General features: G+C 40.6%; 5 non-coding genes across 5 annotated transcripts; all 5 read right to left on the bottom strand.

Moving 5' to 3' along the window:
- Positions 1 to 6,423: 6,423 nt before the first annotated feature.
- trnas-gcu (transfer RNA serine (anticodon GCU)) lies at positions 6,424 to 6,505 on the bottom strand. The gene has a single exon. It is a non-coding gene; the product is annotated as a tRNA-Ser (tRNA).
- Positions 6,506 to 9,124: 2,619 nt separating this feature from the next.
- trnas-cga (transfer RNA serine (anticodon CGA)) lies at positions 9,125 to 9,206 on the bottom strand. Its single transcript has one exon. It is a non-coding gene; the product is annotated as a tRNA-Ser (tRNA).
- A 204-nt stretch (positions 9,207 to 9,410) lies between these two features.
- Positions 9,411 to 9,481, bottom strand: trnad-guc (transfer RNA aspartic acid (anticodon GUC)). The gene has a single exon. It is a non-coding gene; the product is annotated as a tRNA-Asp (tRNA).
- Positions 9,482 to 17,152: 7,671 nt separating this feature from the next.
- On the bottom strand, positions 17,153 to 17,226 carry trnai-aau (transfer RNA isoleucine (anticodon AAU)). Its single transcript has one exon. It is a non-coding gene; the product is annotated as a tRNA-Ile (tRNA).
- Positions 17,227 to 17,784: 558 nt separating this feature from the next.
- On the bottom strand, positions 17,785 to 17,855 carry trnag-gcc (transfer RNA glycine (anticodon GCC)). Its single transcript has one exon. It is a non-coding gene; the product is annotated as a tRNA-Gly (tRNA).
- Between the last annotated feature and the right edge of the window lie 4,435 nt (positions 17,856 to 22,290).

Here is a 22,290-nt window from a genome sequence, read left to right on the forward strand (position 1 = left end):
ACGGCAGGAAGGTGCCCTGGAAGGACTTGGGGTTGGGTCCTGTTCCAGTAAATCCCTACAAGACCCCAGTAGTTAAGAGTTATCAGCAGGCTCTCCAGAAGAGAGTGACCCGGGATGGACTATACAGAAAACACGTTCTAGATGCTCCTCACCTGGCTGGGTTTAAACGGTACCTTATACAGGACCTAGATATGGTAACCTGCTCTCAGGAGGTAGGTATTTAAAACTGGGCAGAGACTCACAAAGTACATATTTTAATTTATTAGCACAGAATTCACCCATCTGAGATTGTGCCAACTCTAAAAATAAACCCTAAAAACATTTTTTTTGATAGACAACATTTCCAGATTCCTTGATGTTTGTGAAGGACATTCCCAAAATGCGTACTTTTTTTTACCAACTGAGGATGACTGGAATGTCTCACAAAACCATTGCTAATTACATAAAAAACATCAACCGGTTCCTGTGATACATCCTGAATGCCATCAACCTAGGAAAGGAGGATCGCAGCCTGGCTAACGTCATCATCATCTTTCAGAGCATCCTAAAGGACATTCAGCAAAAAGGCAGCTAGGATGTCTCACAGGAAGTCATCAAAAAGAGGTATTTTCCATTTGGAACTCTGATTCCAGTTTGTTTCCGGTTCCAGTACATGACGGGAATTGACGTTGATGGTACTACTCCTTCTGCCACAGATACAGACAGCTGCAGAGTCCTTGGCCTAGAGCCAGTGACTGCTGGAAGGTGCTGAGGGCTACAAAGAGAGATGTGGAGCGGATACTGGAGAAGACACACACCTCTGAAGACATCACCATGCCTGAGCAGCTTTTTGTGCTGTATTACCTGCAGACTATTCTCCAGCTGAAGCACCTGCAGCACCTAGGGGTGATAAAGAATATGACAGTAAGAATGACAGTCGTGCATATTTCAGTTGTTTGGTCAAATTCTAACAATGACACTATTATCTGACATTTATAAAGAGAAAGAATAACAATGATAGTCAGGGCTCATCGCTGTCATTTAGGTGGGCTCCCGTTACTTAGGGCCTTAACAGGGAGACTGGACTGGAGGGTGGGGTGAGGGAGAAGATTCTCTCAGCTCTGTTTTCAGTCAGGCAGAATGAATGCACTTGAGAGTGGAAGTGTGAGAGTGGAATTTGATCTCCACCCCAACTTTTTTTCAGTAACTCCATATGAAACAAGAGTTAGTGAATGGCAAACATCAGGTTCAAACAGCCTCAGCAGCACTAAATCGTAATAATTCTTAATGACACCTCCTCATGTAATATGTAAGCCCCTTCTCTCCTTCACATTCATCTTTTGCACCTCTCTTCCACACCATCCCCTACTTGTGAGTCCTCATTGGGATCCCAGCCGCCTCATTCTACAGAAGCTTAGCACCCAGCCAAGTAGGTCAGACTGACTGATTGAAACACTCAACACTCTCCATACACTTCATTACTGGGTGCTGCTGTTGCTACTGTAAAATGATTATTAGCAGTTTTGAATCAAATATTATTTATTGAATTGCTTGTGATTTCAGGTCCAGGTATGGATGCAGAGAAAGGATTTTGTGTCACAAAGAGGGCAAAAACTGGCGATAATAGCAGTGACAAAGCACACAACCTCCTCACAGCAGCTGGCATGCTTTGCCCTGAGTGAAGAAGAGGAACATGTAAGTCGAATTTACGCTGATATATTCTCTCCAGTTCATTGCCAACATCTGTCTTCAGCATTCAACAATAGTTGAAAAGTACAATAACTGCATTTTGTCTGTTTTTTCAGGTATTTCACCTTTACTTCACTAAACCACGCTGTACTGCCACTGATAGCATCTGTGGAACAGAGACTGAAAATGTTTTCATTTCTTCTGTGGAGGAGCCAATTTATAATCCTTCAAACGACTTGCGAAGACTGCATGAGAAGTAAACCAAATCACAAAGTTGTTTTAATGTATTAATCGAACTGTCCGTGGCTTGGAAACAATAATACACTGTGTGTATGTGTTTGTTTTGTAGATACCATCTCCAATTCACCACCAGCCAGGCTGCCAGGAGGGCATTTGAGACGGCCACAAAGAGGCTCACAGATGCACAGAAGAGCATCGTGGCAGATTATCTGGCCCACTCAGATGGAGGGGATAAGAGTAGAAAAGGAGATAAATGAAGCTCAGAAGAGCATAGAGGCTGATTAGCCACCCCACTCAAATATTCCCAAGACAAAACACTGCGAGACATCTGCCCAACTCGTATTCTTATTGAAAGTTTTGGAATTAAGAGGTCTAATTGTCACCACTTTTGAAAAACTGTTGACTTTATCTGAATGTTTTAAAAGAGCGATCACTCCACTTAAAACAGTTTTCAAATTAGTTCATAATCAGTGGCGCAATGCAAAGAATCGTTTTCAGTGTAAGACATCTGCTTTTAAATTGAAAAAACTCTCAAATCTTTTTTAGATGATGTATTAAAGTAATTACTGATTTATGAATTTAATATTTACAGACAAAGGCAATAGTCATTGTCAGAAGATCGATGATGGCCCAGCATTTCCAGAACGGACACTGGAGTTTCCAGCAGCATTAGACAGGCAACCGCTTGGGAAGAGACATTGACTGAGACAGACTGGACTTCATGAATGACACCAAGAACAGGGCCTACAGGATGAGTCTAGATAACAATTCCTTAAACCTTTTAGTGAAAGTTTCTGAAAAGACTAAGGACTACAGCAATTGTTTTTGGACTACAGAGATATTTCAAAACTTCTTTAAGAAGTTAGACATTTGATAAAAATAAATGTCATTATAAATTTACAAAAACTGTTGTAAATAGTTTAATTGAAAAAAAAAATAATTCAGAACACACAGTTGATTTTGAAATTGTGAGGCAATTATCAACTATAGTGGCTCCTATGTATGTCTGAGCTGTGATTTCTGATTAATAGAGACCTGTCTCTTACACAAAGGACATTTTTCACTCTAACAGGTGTCACTTTCCAGCAGAGTCGGTCACATTCTTGAAGGATTTACTGCATTGGAGCAGATAAGCAGCCTCAGTCCACTGCAGCTTTTAATGTGACAGGTTTCTCATAATGTAAAAGCAATAGAAAAGTGCAACAAATGGAGTTCTTGAAGTTGTTCTCTCATTGTGTCTTCAACAAAATCATATCAATGTGCTTCTTCTGTTTTGTAGAGTCCGCCTGCCACTCTTCTCCAGCCATGTTGCACCGATTGCACTTCATGAATGACACCGTTTGTATTCACCCAGAACAGAACGCACAAGATGATATGATATGATATGGGCCCTAACCCTCTATAAACCCTAGAGGTTTTTTTTTCCTTACTAAGGAGTTTTTGGTTCCTCTCCTCTGTTATCTTCTGGTCTTTTCTATTCTGTATTCACAACATATATGGTCACTTGCTTTGTTAAGTGCCTTGGGCAACCTTGTTGTAAAAGGTGCTATATAAAAAATAAATTGAATTGAATTGAAGATGAGTAGAGAGAACAATTCCTTAATCCTTTTAGTGAAGTTTTCTGAATAGGTTAAGGACTAAATAATTTTTTAGCCATTTTATAACATAATTAAGAAGTTGGAAGTTTGATTTAAAACATTTTCAGAGGTTTATCTTTAAAGGAATGTTTAAAAATGTAAGTTGTCTCTTAAACAAAGGTCATTGTTTGTTCATTGGAACAAGTGTCTCCAGATAATCAGTTAAGCAACCTAAAACAATTGATGATTGTAAATATGACAAGATTGTCGTATTGTAAAAGCTACAGTAAAGTGTAAAGTATATAGATGTTGAATTCTTTTGTTTTTGTCTTCAACACAAATATATGCAGATCTTATCATTTATTTTACTTTTCTGTAGCAGCCGCCTGCCAGTCAGGATGCCAGGAGGTACATGATATGACCCACAAGTACTTAATGATGCAGAGAAGAGCATATGGGAAAAAGAAAATGACATTTATCTATTAACACACCCAGAAGTCAGAAGATGGGTGATGGGACAGCATTTCAAGACCAGACACTGGAAGTTAAATTGAAGTTTTAGAAGTGATTCTTTGTGTTTTGCTTCAACACAATAATATGCTCACATGATTAATTTTTACATAATGCCTGATATTCATTACAGTCCAGGGTTCCCAGGAGTACACATGCCACAGCCAAAATGTGACTAGCTAAAGTACAGCAGACCATAGAGGAAGAACTCTTGCCCACATTTATGTTTCTGCTCTGAAAGGCACTGGATAAAAGTATGTCACATACTGCTGTTCAGCTGCTGATTTTGTGCAAAACATTGCATATGAAAGATTGGAGTGTCAGCATTCTATGCATTTCAGACATGAGTATTATATGTATAAGTTAGATTTGCAACATGTTTTAAAAACTGAAAAATTGTAATATCGCGTAGTTTGCTTTGGTTTCCTTCAGGGGCTCTGGTTTCTACCCATCAGTCCGAAGATATATTGGTGGGTGGTTAAACGGATTCTGGTCAAATTGGCCCTAGGTGTAAGTATATCTATCTGTATGTGCATCTGGCATCCTCAGAAGACTGCTTTATGTTTTAGTTTCTTAATTTCTCTTGATTACTACAGTTTATTTGGAATAATACATTTGTGATTAATGTTAAGTGTTATTTTAATCAACGGAATGTCAATGAGTTAGTACTTATCCTTAAATAACATGCAGTAAAAATGGAAATTTCAGACAGATTATCAGCCAAAGTTTTTGTAACTAAACTGAGATTCCTGTCTTAAACATGCTGCATATGTTTATGGTCGTCTTGAAAAGTGTTTCATCACAATGTAAACGTATATTAAACAGATAACATACTCTATAAAGATGATTTATCTTTTGACAATTTTAAGTCCATACTTCACTTGACTTTGGAAATTATGCCATATATATGCCGGATTTTCTGATTTTTCTTGATTACAGGAAAGCACCACAGTCCATGTGATCTTATTATCTGTGACCAGTGTTGGACCGCTCAGTCAGCACTACATCGTTTTGAAAATTCTTTGGAAACTGGATTCCCAAGATGGAGATTTAACATCATCAATGACATTACTAACATTAAAAAAGTCCTAAAACTAGAGGGGTCTACATCTTACTAACAATCCAGACAGGGAGGAGATGATATGGTCCGTTAAAATATGATATGGTCTGTCTCCCCGTTAAAAAAAAAATACCTTTGACAAAATACGTGCCGGCAGACAGACACGCCTCCGAGGGTTTAAAGGTGGCTTCACGTTCAAAGGATAAAGTCTCCCCGTCCGGATGTCAAAATGCAACTTTGGCAGACAGAAAAAACATCAACAAACCACAAATGTGGACAAGGATTTTACAAGCTGCACCACACTGCACTTTGAAAAGCATTTACATTAGTGTTAGACGCAGGAATTGCCTTTGATTTACGCGCTTACGAAAGCCCTCAGCTCCTGCAGTTGAATATAATGCTGTTACGTGTCGAAGCAGTAACGTACGTCATCCTTCCACTGCAGCACGGGGAATATAGGGAAATGAGCACACGCTACGAATCGTCTCAATCACTCCCTAGAGTTGTAAGGCGCATTGAAGGGTGCACCGCCATCATTAATCGTTGCGCCTCTGTGAAAGGAAAGCTCTTGAGCAGTCTTTGAAACAGCTCGGATGAAACACTTGATTGCTTCCATGTGCATCTGGAGTTCATTTCTTATTTTCACTTCACGCCGCCCAAAGCATTTCTAAAACAGGAGATTCGCGTTTGGGAATGCGCCTGCCCTACAAATAAAACAGGTCTACGGGTCTGAAACCTGCTCCACGGAAAACAGTTTTGTTGCGCTTTTGATCAAAGGGAGATTCGTTGTTCTTACTTTTTGATGACATAACACCCAAAGGGGCTTCTTTGGAGCTGGATTCCAACCAGCATCCTAAAGTTTCTTGGCGGTATCCTTTACAGTTCTCTGTTCGATCGACAAGGGACTGAAGGGGGCAGCTTTCCTCACACATACAGTGCAATGTACTGTAGTGTTCCCGTTCACTGAATTCGCAGTTCTGCATCAGACCTCTAACTCGTTTCCTTAGTCTTGGTCAGCTTGAATTTAAGCCACGAGCCATGCTTCTACTGTATAAACGTCTAGAGGAATCACAAACTATTTGAGAGGCCATCATCCCAGGGGGAACTGACAAAGTCTATCTCTAAACACCTAGCGCAGTCTCTCGAGAGACTGTCAGAAAACGCTTTCTCCGTTTGTGTTGCAAGTAAGTGAAAACGCGGTCTCAACCCAGAGCCACTTGGCAGCAGCAGCACGTAAATACTGTTTCTGTCACTGCACTACTGATACCGACGTTAGCCGACTATACCATGTTCAGCCACCGCTGGAAAACATACTGCTCTAGTACCGAGGGCCGACTTTGAACAGGCACACGCGTCAGACATGGAGAGCGACTAAGATGGGATTCGAACCCATGCGTGCGGAGCACAATGGATTAGCAGTCCATCGCCTTAACCACTCGGCCACCTCGCCGAGGAAACCGGGCTGTCCGGACATGAGTTGGCGCGCTCCAGATTTTCTTTTTCTTTTTTTTCCCTCATACTCGAGGGTCATTTTCCTGTTCCACATGCAATTTCAACATCTTCCTTGGGAGATGTCAAGCCAGCAAGCCACTGCTGTGCTTCAGTGGCCGGTGTGGAGTTCAGTGGCCCTGTTGTACACGGAAAGCACATTGAGCTCCTTGGACATGAAAAGTTCCAGTTAAAAGCCATTTGTCATCCTTTCTCTTGGTGTCGATGTTGCTATTGTATGTAAAGGTGGCAACTTGCTCAGCGAGCAGGCGGAGCGCACAGCGAATGCAGATGTGTCTGAGCTGTGTGTCCAAGTGGCTGCAAAAGGACAGCGCTCCTGGCGCGCTGTGGCTTAGTTGGTTAAAGCGCCTGCCTAGTAAACAGGAGATCCCGGGTCCGAATCCCAGCGGTGCCTTTTTTTGTTCTGACTTCTCGAACAGGACTGGTCATTATGAACAACCGCCTACGGCTAGACTTAATTAAATGCAAGTATTCATTTCCTGTCTTGAACGACTTGTTTTTCTTAGAATGCAACTTGCAAAACATGAAATGCAAACCTTGCTAATCAGCGCTCGCGGCTGGAAAACAAAAAAGAAGTCAGCAATGTTTTTTCTTTAACCTTAACCCTGCTAATGGAGAAGAGTTAAACGACCGAGTCTACGCAGCTTAAACGGTCCGCACGTCGGGTTCTTAGCTGAAAGGGTGGTAAATCAGGCTCACCCAGTCCTTAATCTTTTAAAGAGGATAAAAAATTGAACCTAGTCGCCACATCACATACATCCTCTTCAATGATAAGAAGGTGACATCTGTCCTCGCTCCAGAGTAAATCACACGTTGAGGGCATTTTTTTTCCACTTTACCATGAGTCGGGCTCGGCTGCACAGAGGTGAGAGCAGAGCAATGAGGTCACGGGGACAGGGGAGTCACACGCTGGCGGTTTGAACACACGGAAGATCACTGAGGGATCTACAGTATATGGACCCTCTGTGCGCCACCCGTCCAAACTCTGGACTCTGAATCCTGCCATCCGAGTTTAGATCTCGGCGGAACCTGAGCCGCAGTTCCTTCTTAAAACGTAATCTGGTGAGCATTTCTAGAATCGTACTTGTATAGATGCAGCCTTTAATGTGTTGCTAGGTTAAAATTGATGACTTCTTGAACTTCAGTAGGCAATTGCCCTCTTGATTTCGGATTTAATTGCTTTACTACAGGGGTGCTTTTATGATGACAGAGTCATGTTCAGGTACTTTGCTGGATGGAGGAAGCTCATTTCGGACTCTGTGATCTGCTCACCTGGAAAGGTCTGCTGTACTACTACAAGAGAGAAGTAGAGTCTGGAAGAAGGGACAATTTTATGATGCTTTGGAAGAAAGTGTTTTTTTTTTTTCTTTGAAATCGAAATGAATCAGAATATCAGTGCAAAGGACAAACTCTTGGTTTGGTTTAAAGAGATATGGTTTTAAACAGACAGAATGTAGAAAACAGGTGTTTCTCACTTTTGGAAAAGAATGGAACGGGGGTAATGTTTTACTAGTTGCAGTGCTGAGCTCACTGGGTTACAGTCGTGCAGTGTGACGCCAGTGGCGCAATGGATAACGTGTCTGACTACGGATCAGGAGATTGTAGGTTCGACTCCTACCTGGCTCGGGTCACTTTTAAACGCATCCGGCTACTCCCTAAGTAGCCTGTGCTACTTACTGTATGTGGGTGTAATCGTACCCAGTACGAGATTTCCTTCATGTAAATGAACTGCACCTGGGCTCAGTACGGTGCTGAGAGCCCAGCGTTGCTGTTCTAATTAGCACGCACTGCATCGGCTATGAACCCGAACATTTCAATTATTCCGATCAGTAAGTCAACACGTAGTCCACATGAAAGGTAGAAATATTCTCTTGTCTGTCTCTTGTTTGTATATAACTGAATGTCCCTGACAATGTACTGTTAGTTTTAATTGAAGAACGGCATTTGTGTTCAAATATAGCAGACAAGTTTACGTAACTGCTCATGCGACACTCAGTTGTAATTAGTCAAGAAATAAAGTCGAACAACAGCTGCGGGTTTGAATGTGAACGTATCAGATTGCAGCGCCTTTTACTTCCATTGACAAATGATAGATATTCGAAGAGAGATCCTTCAGACCGGCAAGCAAACCCACGGCTTTATCGGTTTTCTATCTAGGCAACGTTGGTGTCTGCAATAGCATAAATGAAAGCGCGATGCAATTTCTGTGGCTACATTTGTTGCACTTCATGCACAGTAAGAGTGTTTCTAACACCAAATAAAAACTCAACAATTAGCGATCACGCCTTCTCCTCAGTTAACCCACTGAAACCCTCGCTGATAAGAGTTCTTTACTGCGTGCTTTACGAGCACCTATCGTGTCGGTTCTTTGAGCTTTATTGACCCGGTTTTCAAAGGCATAAGTAGAGCACCAGACGTGCGAACGCAAAATGTGTGGTTATCTGAAGAATTGATTTCCATGGCAGTGGGTCCAAGCGATTTAGCGCTTTTATAGTACCAGAGAAGGAGAAGCGGCACTTCGCCTCTGCCACGCAGGCACACTACAACGTGCAGCAGACACTGTAGCCGGCAGGATTTGAACCTGCGCGGGGAGTCCCCACTGGATGTCGAGTCCATCACCTTAACCACTCGGCCACGACTACGGCGAGTTTGTGGCCGCCGCATTCCTCCTATAATCTAACACGAGTGCGAGGTGGCTGGGGAAACCTTTTCAGAGTCGCTCCCCGTGAAAAAAAAAATACCTCATCCGGGTACTGACCTGGCTCACAGCTTCTAAGCTTCAGAGGGTTTTCAGTTGCGAGTTGAAAGGGGATGCAAGTGATGGAGCCGCTCGCTGCAAAAGCCACTGCATTGGCCGGGAATCGAACCCAGGACTCCCGCGTGACAGGCGAGAATTCTACCACTGAACCACCAATGCACGCTGTAAGGGTCTCCAAAAAAGATGCTTTTTTACCACTCTGTGCTGGATGTTGGGTCCCAAGGGAACTTCTGGACGAGTGAGAATTTTCTGCTATCAAAATTTGGTTTCGGAGACTTTTGGCAGCCTACAGATGCAGCCATTCAAAATGCACGGGCGATACCGCATTATTTTGCGGTACGCTGTACGCAGTCTACCGCAAGCTACCGGTAAATACCGCGAGTTACCGTAAATTCTCCTATAATACGACAAGCAAAATAATAGTATCCGGAATTTCCGCAAGGTGGAGCTAATAAAGCTCAACCTCTCATGTTTGAGCTGTGGCCATCAAAGTCTTTAACGAAGATATTACTAATAGTATTAATAATGAATGACCTTGGACAAGCTGTAAGTGTAAGCTCAAAGTATTGCCCTGGTCAACATTCTTTTTTTCATCGACCGTCTTTGTAAAAGTAACACTACAGCATTTCGCAATCACGCATTTGTTTCCAATCATGCAAAGTACAGTAATTTTTGAGAATCGATTCACCATGCCTTTCACATGCTCATAAAAGAGATTGATTTAGGAACATAAACATATTACCGTATGAAAACTGTACTGTATACAGTATGTATATGTATATTTAATGTCTTAACTGTGCCCGTTTAAGTATTGAATATTCATATCTAATTTTACCACTGAAGGGAAATCTTAGTAGCTGAGCATAAAAAGAATAGGAGCATACTGCAACGTGTGTGAAGGCCATAAACGATATTAATTTTGGAACATAAACATACAGTATATGGCTGGTCTTGGTACTTTAAAGAAAACATACACGAAACATGGTTTCATTATGACCAGAATCGGTCTTGAGATATTTTTAACTTGATTTACAGTATTTGAGAGGTATGTCTTAACACCGATACTACAGTGCTTAAGTACTGCTCACGTATATGTTTCTAGGTTTATATTATGCATTTCATACGGTCAAATTACTTTTGAGCAACTAATAAGAAGCGCGAAACGGTATGCGTTTTAGTTTCGTTTTTGTGCTGGGACCCGTGGATTGATTAGAGATATCAAGTACATACAAGTCATTTTTTAAATGTTGTAGTTCGTCTTGAAAAAATGTTACGAGTACATCATCTATCAACAATTACACAGGTTCTGTTTCCATATTGCGGATTTTGGTTACGTAATATTATTTTCTAGATTTCACGTTGTGAATATATGATTTGGGCAAACAGAGCCGCAAAGAAGTACATTATGGGTTGTTGTTGTTTTTTTTTGCAGTTTTATCTAGAACAAGCGATGCTTAAACCTTTGTCTGATTCTTGTGAAACTATCCACACGACAGTTACAGTACCTAGGAGTTGACTTCAGTGATGTCACTGATGGGATGTTTCTAAAAATCCATCCTCTGTAAAACGTCTTCTCTAGTTGTCCTGCATATGTTTTCGCTAATGAAGCTGTGTGTTCTGAGCCTGGATCTCTACATTTCTGTATGAACCAGCTTAGAGGGCTAAAGACAGCTTGTGTTTAAATTGAGTGTAAGGCAATTTATGCTTCTAAAGTCATGGTCAGCATTTATTATTGTACTGTGCTGTAAACTTGTTCTGTGCCTAGTCACATTATTTTATAGCGTTTTTATAGTGTTATCAAATCCGGTGGCGCTGTGTGTTAGTTTCCTGACTCCCATGTCACATGGTCTGTGATTGAAACCTGTGAAACCGGTTTAATTCGTCACAGCCAGCACTCCGGCAGAGAGGGGGTTGTACTCGTAAAGTAGAAGCAGGCGAGATTTCCAGCGAAAGACACCTCCCCCCCACCCTCATACGATTCAAATTGTATTACAGCATTGTAATTACACATTGTAATTGTATTACACATTGTACACATGCTTAAAAGAGAAGAGAGAAAACGCAAGCCTTCTTCAGGTGTGAGGGTCTTCTGCTCAGAATGAAACGCTAAAATGTAATGTAGGCTCTGAATGGGTTCAATTATGATTTGGGCTTGATTAAGGTCGCTGCCTTTCATCTAAAACCCTACTTGAATCCTTCTAAACTAAAAATCAGTGTTAGTGAGTTCTAAATAAAGAGGTATCCAGGTAACAGTGAAACGGGCGGACAGTCTGGGGAGATCGCCCGTTTTCCATGTAAATAGTTCCCTGGTTCCGCACCCCTTGGTGTTTCTCTCGCTCTCTCTCGGGTCACCTGATCATTAGCTCGAAAGATTTCAGTGCTTTGTGTATATTCTAATGGTAGTGGGGCCAGGGTGTGTGGGAACAGGTTTGGTTGAAATTGCATTGGAGATCTATGTTCTTCACACCTGAAACATTTTCTCTGAAAGCATTTTCTTCGCAGTTTAACCGATCTTGTTACAGCATGTTACAGTTTACTATTATTAACCATATTAATTTTAAGTGCTTAATGCCATTTTTTGACCAGGCACGAATATTCTTAAGTCCATATCTTCGCAAGGGAATCAGTGCGAATTGCAAAACTAATTAAATTAAAACTACTAACTACTAACTAATACTAATTAAAACAAACCAGAAACGTGTTGTTCTGTCTAATGACATTACAAGTGGAAAGATTACAGATTTTAATCGTCTTTAATTTTGTTACGTTATACATTTTAGAAACGTTTCATCCATACAAACACCACAAAACTATTTTCGATTGTATTTCTGAATAGTATGTTACACTTAGTTCACTGTTTTAAATACATCTAATTAAGAAAGTTAGGTGTTAGCATAAACTATTAGCAATCAATAATATTAAATTTAGCACTGTAATAAGCTGTTGCACTTTCCCCCGCATCTTGTAAAAATATATTTTCATTGTTCAAATATACATTAAGTCTGACTATCATATAATAAGTTAAATACAAAACTAAAGAAAAAATGGGGTTAAATATAATTCAAAATATTTTGCTAACAATGTTAACTGTTTATGAATAATAAAATGTATTAACTAAGGAGTAGGATGGCACAGTTGTTAGTATGTTTTTTGTTTTGTTTCTTTTTCATAAATACAACAGTAGTACCTGATGTCTCAGTGGCTTTCAAAATTAAATTATGCATGCAAACCTGTGAACTAGAAAGATAACTAAGCTATCCATCCATTTATAATGGTGGCGAAGTGGTTAGCATTGCTATCTTGCAGCACTGGGGTCCTAGGTTCAATTCCTGCCATCCTGTGTGTGTGGGGTTTACATGTTCTCTCTGGGTTACATGGTTTTTCTCCATATGTGTGATATGACTCCCTCTCGCACTCCAAAACATACTGGTAAGTTAATTGGTTTATGGGAAAACTGGCCCTGGTGTGTGTGTGTTTGTGTCTGTCTGTCCTGTGATGGACTGGCGCTACGTCCAGGGTGTATTCTGCCTTGTGTCCGTTGCTTACTGGGATAGGCTCCAAATCCTCTGTACTGTATAAAGAGATTAGAAATGGATGGAAGTAAAGGCACTGTGTGGATGGAACTATACACAGTGTTAGAAACCCACGATGAAATGGCAGCATCTCACTGAGAATAAAATATTTTATAGTGCTGGCTTAAGGAAACAGCCTTTCCACCTCTCTTGCACATCAGTATCCATACCTAGTTATTTAAACAAATTGCCTCTAATTATAAACATCTTAATATGCTGGCTCTGTGGATCCGCATCAGCTATGTTTGCCCATTCCTTCAATTCATGTGCATCCAACACACAGTTCAATGCCAGCAACTACACATAATCTAAAATACAATCCTTATTTCAGTATCTATGTAAACATATAGTCTGTTAACTTCATCTTCATCAAAAGTATGCCTAACCCCAATAGGAAGTGTTCTTGTTATAAGTGTATTCCTCAGCTTTCCCCAAATTATCTTCTTCTTGCCAACATCTCTAGTCTTTTATCCTGCAATAACTCAGCCAACACTTAAATCTCCAAAAGCTGCTTGTGTTAATTTCTTTAAATCACAAATATCATGTGTAAATACTGGCCATGTAATACTCTGCATTGTGGAATAATAGTTTATTTTAAAGTGAACTAGAGAAATCAAGAAAGGCTTTTTTTCTAGAATCAATAAATGCACATCCTGTTCACTGGGGAAATTAAATCCACACTGAGCAATCTTCAATATGTTCAGAATATGACAGCAAGAATCCTATCAGGGATGCATTACACCTGTTTTCAAGTCCTTGCACTGGTTACCGATCAGATTTCGAGTCAACTTCAAAATCCTTATCCTCCTTATATACTGTCCTACAACTGTTATTATTGATCACCGAATTATTGTACTTGACATGACTTCATTCAGCCTTTCCTGAACGTCTATGACAAGCAGAGAGAGTGCTGTTTCTGGTGCGATCTTTTGCAGCTGACATTTCACTGTTTTAAACGAACAAGAAATTAGATTGCTCATAAATCAGTTATTCTATATAAACACAGCGTAATTGCCCTCCGAAAATCCTCTTTTTCTTGTTCGTTTTAGAGACCTTGATCGAAACTGATTTTAGATGTCAGACAGGATTTATTTTCTCTGTATTTCCTACATTGCTTTGTCGAGATTTTAACTTTATATCTAACTTTATATCTAGGCTCAGATTTCAACTATAAATCGTACAGTAATTAATAGCAGTAAATACTGATGTTTTGCGCCCTCTTACCACAAAAATATATGTTTTGTAGTTGGGATTAACTTTATTTCGTACGCGTAGCTACTCCGATTCGGACACCGAACAGTTAAATATGGCGGCAAATCAGACATCCGGGGGGGGGGGGGCGTCTTCTCGCCTCCATAACTAAAATGCCAAATAGGAGTGGCTTAAGCGACATACACAGTCGTGTAACTGACAGTTTGAGGTAGCCTATCGTGTAAATTTCGCTTTGTTGCTGATAGGTTAAGCTTTCGAAACTCTGCCCCAAAGTCATGTGACTGATTTTTCGCCCTGTTTCGTTGGTTAAACGCAATGATCACAAGCACCACCATGGTAACTGGGATGTGTAGTTTTTAATTCCGTTTGAATTATAACTGTACGTACTGTCTTCATATTTGGCCAGGGCTTTAAAGAGAAGGCGCGCCAAAAAATGTCGGTGCCGTCGTCTCCGCTTTAAAGGTACCCCCGTGCTGGAAGAATTTGACCTCGGAACGTTTGCCCAGCGTAGGTATAGTGGACATAAAAACAAGAGTTCGCTGGCATTATATCCTAGAAGACACAGACCGGCACCAGACCGGTAAATGCTTGATGAACTAGGGATTGGACAGTTTCCAAGTGCTTGTACAATCGATGGAAATGTTCAAATAAATGTGCAAAAGAAATAAACAAAATAATCATTTATTTCTTTATCATATTGGCTAGCTAATGTCCTCTCTTTGCTAGTTAGTGGCTGTGTTTCTGCGTTGGGAAGCAACGGGTGACTGTTCTCAGGCGGAAGATGTAAACAGCTTAATTTTCGTGTTAAATCATTTTTAAAAATTAAAATTCATTCTATACAGCAATCACATATTTGGGTACCGTTTCATAAAACTTTCATGCTTAAAATGTTTAGGGAGAAATGGAAGACTGGTGTGTATTTTTTCTTTAAACTATCAAGACCAGCCATACACAGTACAGTTTATGTACATACAGTAATGTTTATGTTCCTAAATTAATATCGTTTATGACCTTCAGATGCGTTATGCTCCTCTTCTTTTTATGCTCAGCTACTAAAATTTCCCTTTAGTGGTAAAATTCCATATAAATATTCAAAACTAAGCGGATTGAAATGTGCACAGTAAAGACATTAAATGATTAAATCTTTTCACTACCAACCAATGCACCACGAGTGCCCCTGTCGGTCATTTTGGCCAGCCAATCACTTACCGCGGTGCCCTACGATGCCCTGCGGGTTGGTTACTGTACCACGGGTTTTTACCGCTCATTTTGAATGGCTGCATCTGTAGGTTGTCTCTCGCAGTGTTCAGGAATTGCATTCCGAAACTGAGTCAGATCAAAAGTTGTAAGAAAAGCACCTATGGTGTCGGTTCTAACAGCTTTATTGATTCGATGTTAAAGGCCGGAAATGGGGCACAAGACACGCGACCGCAAAAAGCGTCGCCATCTGCTTCCAGCTGCAAAATGCCGTTTGCGGACGCTGAAGCATTTGAACTTGAACTTTATTGCCATATGTAACCGGTACTGGTACAATGGAATTCTTACTTACAGAAGGTCTCTCGATTGTAAAACAAGTGTAAAAAACAAGACAAAGTGCAAACAGTGCATCAAGACAATGTACAAACAAACAATAGACAATGTGCAAGTAAACATGTAGACATTTCTTTCCAAGGCAGCGGGTACAAGCGATCTCGCGTTTTAAAACCACCAGGAAAAGCAGAAAGGCACTTTTCCTTGCTTGCGCCGGCACACGACGACGTGAGGAGGACACCGTAGTCGGCAGGATTCGAACCTGCGCGGGGAGACCCCAATGGATTTCTAGTCCATCGCCTTAAACACTCGGCCACAACTACAGCGAGCGCCGCCGTTGTTGCATTCTTGCTACAATCTCACATGGATCGCGAGGCGCCGGCGGAAACCTTTTTCAAAGTCGATCTCCATTAAAAAAAAAACCTTTCCAAAATACAAGCCTTGCAGACAGACACGCCTCAGAGGAATTAAGGGTTGCTTCATGTGGGAATGATATAGTCTCCCCGTCCGGACAGGAAAATGGCACTTTGTTAGACCCAAAAAAACAATCAACAACAGACAAATGTCTACAAGCATTTTAGAAGCCGCACTTGAAATAGCTCTTACATTCGTGTTAGACGCAGGAATCGCCTTTTTATTGACCCTCTTACGAACGCCATAGAAAGCAAAGCAGAGCAGAGCAGAGCAGAACAAAACGAACAAAATAAAACCCTCACGTCCTGCACTTGAATATAATGCCGTTACGTGCCGAAGCGGTATTGGACGTCATCCTAGCACTGCAACCCGGGGCGTACGGTATATGGGAACGAGCACACGTCACGAATCGTCTCTAATCACTCCCTGCACTGTAAGGCGCCTTGAAGCGTGCACCCTCAACATTCATCTTTGCGCATCTGTGAAAGGTAAACTCTTGAGCAAACTCTGAACCAGACGCTCAAACTCCAGCTAGGATTAGGGGTAGCATTCCCACGCTACTTGAACACTTTGTTTACGCTCAGTTCTGGATTTTGGGAACTTTAGGACGAGTGGGACTTTTCTCCTATCTGTCAATTCGTTTTGTTTTGGAGACTCTTGGCTGTCTGTGTTGTACAGTGCAGCGTGAAGAAAACGTTTTCGAAAACTGTGCCGGCTCAAAAGTTGTAAGAAATCCTCTCCAGCTCTTTTAAGTCTCTTCAGTTTTGTCATTTAAAGTGAAACTAGATGTATAACTGGAGCCTCACTTATGCAAATGGTGAGGCTCCAGTTCGACATCTAGTTTCACTTTATATGACAGAAGTACGTCAGACTGCGCTGGACTGGGGGATCACTTCCGGTTATTTTTACCATCTTAAACATTTGAAATCCTCCCCTAGGCAATTGTGACACTTCATCTTGGCTCCACCTACGACACTCTTCAATCTTCCATCACTTCTCTCTTCTCCCGCAACACTCTCGTCTGTCGGCAGTATGTGGCGTCTTTGCAAAACCACCGATCTCACCACAGTAACGGGTTTTGGCAAGAGCGGAGGAGACTGCCTGGCCCAAACGGGGATCGAACCCGCGACCTTGGCGTTATTAGCACCACGCTCTAACCAACTGAGCTAACAGGCCTCGTGCCCGCTGTCTTCGCTGTGCTGCAAAAAATGGAATTCAGAGAAATTTCTTTTGTCCTTCTTTGAATAGAAAGCCCTGCGATTCAGTGTACGGGCTTTCTCGTGCTGTTTAATGGTTCTTGTATCCCAAATCCTACACTGGCCTGAAGTGCCCCCCCATTTCACAGCATTTTTCAGCTGATTTCAAATGTACCTAAAGGAGAAGCATTATTGAAGACCATCAATTACCAAGAGCTTTTGTCAAAGGTTTTGGTGGTCACTTTTAATGACCACAGAGAGCTATGACCTCGGATTTACATCTCATCCAAAAGACGGCGCCTTTTTACCACACAGCGTCTCCGTCACTATACTGGGGCATTGGGACCCGCACAGACCTCAGGGTGAGTGCCCCACCGCTGGCTCCATTAACACCGCTTCCAGCTGTAAGCTTTGCTTTTCCCTGTAGGTCACCCTCATCCGGGTACTGACCTGGCTCACAGCTTCTAAGCTTCAGAGGGTTTTCAGTTGCGAGTTGAAAGGGGATGCAAGTGATGGAGCCGCTCGCTGCAAAAGCCACTGCATTGGCCGGGAATCGAACCCGGGCCTCCCGCGTGGCAGGCGAGAATTCTACCACTGAACCACCAATGCACGCTGTAAGGGTCTCCAAAAAAGACGCTTTTTTACCACTCTGTGCTGGATGTTGGGTCCCAAGGGAACTTCTGGACGAGTGAGAATTTTCTGCTATCAAAATTTGGTTTCGGAGACTTTTGGCAGCCTACAGATGCAGCCATTCAAAATGCACGGGCGATACCGCATTATTTTGCGGTACGCTGTACGCAGTCTACCGCAACCTACCGGTAAATACCGCGAGTTACCGTAAATTCTCCTATAATACGACAAGCAAAATAATAGTATCCGGAATTTCCGCAAGGTGGAGCTAATAAAGCTCAACCTCTCATGTTTGAGCTGTGGCCATCAAAGTCTTTAACGAAGATATTACTAATAGTATTAATAATGAATGACCTTGGACAAGCTGTAAGTGTAAACTCAAAATATTGCCCTGGTCAACATTCTTTCTTTCATCGACCGTCTTTGTAAAAGTAACACTACAGCATTTCGCAATCACGCATTTGTTTCCAATCATGCAAAGTACAGTAATTTTTGAGAATCGATTCACCATGCCTTTCACATGCTCATAAAAGAGATTGATTTAGGAACATAAACATATTACCGTATGAAAACTGTACTGTATACAGTATGTATATGTATATTTAATGTCTTAACTGTGCCCGTTTAAGTATTGAATATTCATATCTAATTTTACCACTGAAGGGAAATCTTAGGAGCTGAGCATAAAAAGAATAGGAGCATACTGCAACGCGTGTGAAGGCCATAAACGATATTAATTTTGGAACATAAACATACAGTATATGGCTGGTCTTGGTACTTTAAAGAAAACATACACGAAACATGGTTTCATTATGACCAGAATCGGTCTTGAGATATTTTTAACTTGATTTACAGTATTTGAGAGGTATGTCTTAACACCGATACTACAGTGCTTAAGTACTGCTCACGTATATGTTTCTAGGTTTATATTATGCATTTCATACGGTCAAATTACTTTTGAGCAACTAATAAGAAGCGCGAAACGGTATGCGTTTTAGTTTCGTTTTTGTGCTGGGACCCGTGGATTGATTAGAGATATCAAGTACATACAAGTCATTTTTTAAATGTTGTAGTTCGTCTTGAAAAAATGTTACGAGTACATCATCTATCAACAATTACACAGGTTCTGTTTCCATATTGCGGATTTTGGTTACGTAATATTATTTTCTAGATTTCACGTTGTGAATATATGATTTGGGCAAACAGAGCCGCAAAGAAGTACATTATGGGTTGTTGTTGTTTTTTTTTGCAGTTTTATCTAGAACAAGCGATGCTTAAACCTTTGTCTGATTCTTGTGAAACTATCCACACGGCAGTTACAGTACCTAGGAGTTGACTTCAGTGATGTCACTGATGGGATGTTTCTAAAAATCCATCCTCTGTAAAACGTCTTCTCTAGTTGTCCTGCATATGTTTTCGCTAATGAAGCTGTGTGTTCTGAGCCTGGATCTCTACATTTCTGTATGAACCAGCTTAGAGGGCTAAAGACAGCTTGTGTTTAAATTGAGTGTAAGGCAATTTATGCTTCTAAAGTCATGGTCAGCATTTATTATTGTACTGTGCTGTAAACTTGTTCTGTGCCTAGTCACATTATTTTATAGCGTTTTTATAGTGTTATCAAATCCGGTGGCGCTGTGTGTTAGTTTCCTGACTCCCATGTCACATGGTCTGTGATTGAAACCTGTGAAACCGGTTTAATTCGTCACAGCCAGCACTCCGGCAGAGAGGGGGTTGTACTCGTAAAGTAGAAGCAGGCGAGATTTCCAGCGAAAGACACCTCCCCCCCACCCTCATATGATTCAAATTGTATTACAGCATTGTAATTACACATTGTAATTGTATTACACATTGTACACATGCTTAAAAGAGAAGAGAGAAAACGCAAGCCTTCTTCAGGTGTGAGGGTCTTCTGCTCAGAATGAAACGCTAAAATGTAATGTAGGCTCTGAATGGGTTCAATTATGATTTGGGCTTGATTAAGGTCGCTGCCTTTCATCTAAAACCCTACTTGAATCCTTCTAAACTAAAAATCAGTGTTAGTGAGTTAAATAAAGAGGTATCCAGGTAACAGTGAAACGGGCGGACAGTCTGGGGAGATCGCCCGTTTTCCATGTAAATAGTTCCCTGGTTCCGCACCCCTTGGTGTTTCTCTCGCTCTCTCTCGGGTCACCTGATCATTAGCTCGAAAGATTTCAGTGCTTTGTGTATATTCTAATGGTAGTGGGGCCAGGGTGTGTGGGAACAGGTTTGGTTGAAATTGCATTGGAGATCTATGTTCTTCACACCTGAAACATTTTCTCTGAAAGCATTTTCTTCGCAGTTTAACCGATCTTGTTACAGCATGTTACAGTTTACTATTATTAACCATATTAATTTTAAGTGCTTAATGCCATTTTTTGACCAGGCACGAATATTCTTAAGTCCATATCTTCGCAAGGGAATCAGTGCGAATTGCAAAACTAATTAAATTAAAACTACTAACTACTAACTAATACTAATTAAAACAAACCAGAAACGTGTTGTTCTGTCTAATGACATTACAAGTGGAAAGATTACAGATTTTAATCGTCTTTAATTTTGTTACGTTATACATTTTAGAAACGTTTCATCCATACAAACACCACAAAACTATTTTCGATTGTATTTCTGAATAGTATGTTACACTTAGTTCACTGTTTTAAATACATCTAATTAAGAAAGTTAGGTGTTAGCATAAACTATTAGCAATCAATAATATTAAATTTAGCACTGTAATAAGCTGTTGCACTTTCCCCCGCATCTTGTAAAAATATATTTTCATTGTTCAAATATACATTAAGTCTGACTATCATATAATAAGTTAAATACAAAACTAAAGAAAAAATAGGGTTAAATATAATTCAAAATATTTTGCTAACAATGTTAACTGTTTATGAATAATAAAATGTATTAACTAAGGAGTAGGATGGCACAGTTGTTAGTATGTTTTTTGTTTTGTTTCTTTTTCATAAATACAACAGTAGTACCTGATGTCTCAGTGGCTTTCAAAATTAAATTATGCATGCAAACCTGTGAACTAGAAAGATAACTAAGATATCCATCCATTTATAATGGTGGCGAAGTGGTTAGCATTGCTATCTTGCAGCACTGGGGTCCTAGGTTCAATTCCTGCCATCCTGTGTGTGTGGGGTTTACATGTTCTCTCTGGGTTACATGGTTTTTCTCCATATGTGTGATATGACTCCCTCTCGCACTCCAAAAGATACTGGTAAGTTAATTGGTTTATGGGAAAACTGGCCCTGGTGTGTGTGTGTGTTTGTGTCTGTCTGTCCTGTGATGGACTGGCGCTACGTCCAGGGTGTATTCTGCCTTGTGTCCGTTGCTTACTAGGATAGGCTCCAAATCCTCTGTACTGTATAAAGAGATTAGAAATGGATGGAAGTAAAGGCACTGTGTGGATGGAACTATACACAGTGTTAGAAACCCACGATGAAATGGCAGCATCTCACTGAGAATAAAATATTTTATAGTGCTGGCTTAAGGAAACAGCCTTTCCACCTCTCTTGCACATCAGTATCCATACCTAGTTATTTAAACAAATTGCCTCTAATTATAAACATCTTAATATGCTGGCTCTGTGGATCCGCATCAGCTATGTTTGCCCATTCCTTCAATTCATGTGCATCCAACACACAGTTCAATGCCAGCAACTACACATAATCTAAAATACAATCCTTATTTCAGTATCTATGTAAACATATAGTCTGTTAACTTCATCTTCATCAAAAGTATGCCTAACCCCAATAGGAAGTGTTCTTGTTATAAGTGTATTCCTCAGCTTTCCCCAAATTATCTTCTTCTTGCCAACATCTCTAGTCTTTTATCCTGCAATAACTCAGCCAACACTTAAATCTCCAAAAGCTGCTTGTGTTAATTTCTTTAAATCACAAATATCATGTGTAAATACTGGCCATGTAATACTCTGCATTGTGGAATAATAGTTTATTTTAAAGTGAACTAGAGAAATCAAGAAAGGCTTTTTTTCTAGAATCAATAAATGCACATCCTGTTCACTGGGGAAATTAAATCCACACTGAGCAATCTTCAATATGTTCAGAATATGACAGCAAGAATCCTATCAGGGATGCATTACACCTGTTTTCAAGTCCTTGCACTGGTTACCTATCAGATTTCGAGTCAACTTCAAAATCCTTATCCTCCTTATATACTGTCCTACAACTGTTATTATTGATCACCGAATTATTGTACTTGACATGACTTCATTCATCCTTTCCTGAACGTCTATGACAAGCAGAGAGAGTGCTGTTTCTGGTGCGATCTTTTGCAGCTGACATTTCACTGTTTTAAACGAACAAGAAATTAGATTGCTCATAAATCAGTTATTCTATATAAACACAGCGTAATTGCCCTCCGA

Source organism: Atractosteus spatula, assembly GCF_055471065.1.
Source record: "Atractosteus spatula isolate fAtrSpa1 chromosome 17 unlocalized genomic scaffold, fAtrSpa1.hap1 SUPER_17_unloc_3, whole genome shotgun sequence".
Classification (NCBI taxonomy): domain Eukaryota; kingdom Metazoa; phylum Chordata; class Actinopteri; order Semionotiformes; family Lepisosteidae; genus Atractosteus; species Atractosteus spatula.